We start from the raw sequence: 1,067 nt of genomic DNA, 5'->3' as shown, positions 1-1,067 counted from the left end.
GACTGTGCAAGCGGTTTGTCTGTGTATGTGAGTGGGTGCTGTTCTCATGCCTGTGCACTGGCAAGTGTGCAAGAGGTTTGTTTTTGTCGAGTGTATGTTTGAATTCTCAGCCCTGTGCCCTGGAGACTGTTCAACTGGTATGTGTGTGTGTGTGTGTGTGTGTTAGAGCTGTTCTGAGCCCTGTGCCTTGGCTAGTGCGCAACCGGTTTATGTGTTTGTGTATGTGTGTGTGTGAGTGTGTATGTGTGCCATTCTCAGCCCTGTGCTAGCGACTGTGAAAACGGGTATTCGTGTGTGTGTGTGTGCCATTCTTAGACTTATCCCTGGTGATTGTGTAAGCGGTTTGTGTGTGTATGTGCGTGTGTGTACGTGCAGTTCTAAGACCTGCACCCTGGCGACTGTGCAAACGGTATGTGTGTGTGTGTGTGTGTGTGTGCTGTTCTAAGCCCTGTTCCCTGGCGACTGTGCAACTGGTTTGTTCATGTGTGTTTTTGTGTGTGTCTCTGTGCTGTTCTCAGCCGTGTACCCTGGCGACTGTACAACCAGTTTGTGTGTGTGTGTGTGTTAAAGCTGTTCTGAGCCCTGTGCCCTGGCTACTGTGCAACAAGTTTATGTGAATGTTTATGTGTGCGTGTGAGTGTGTGTATGCCGTTCTCAACCCTGTGCTGTGGTGACTGTGCAAGCGGTTTTTGTGTGTATGTGTGTGTGTGTGTGTGTGTGCTGTTCTCAGACCCGTGGCCTGGTGACAGTGCAACTGGTTTGTGAGTGTGTGTGTGTGCCATTTTCAGCCCTGTGCCCTGGCGACTGTGCAATGGTTTGTTCATTTGTGTGTGTGTGTGTGTTTGTGTGTGCCATTCTCAGCCCTGTGCTCTGGCGACAGTGCAACTAGTTTGTCTGTGTTTGTGTGTGCCGTTCTCAGCCCTTTGCCCTGGCAACTGTGCAAGCAGTTTGTGTGTGTATGTTTGTGTTTGGGTATGTGCTGTTCTCAGCCCTGTGCCCTGGAGACTGTGAAACCGGTTTGTGTGTGTGCGTGTGTGTGGTTGGGTGTGTGTGTGTGCCATACTCAG

This window comes from Bos taurus, chromosome Y (genome assembly GCF_002263795.3).
Source record: "Bos taurus isolate L1 Dominette 01449 registration number 42190680 breed Hereford chromosome Y, ARS-UCD2.0, whole genome shotgun sequence".
NCBI lineage: Eukaryota > Metazoa > Chordata > Mammalia > Artiodactyla > Bovidae > Bos > Bos taurus.
This window is presented reverse-complemented; position numbering follows the sequence as displayed.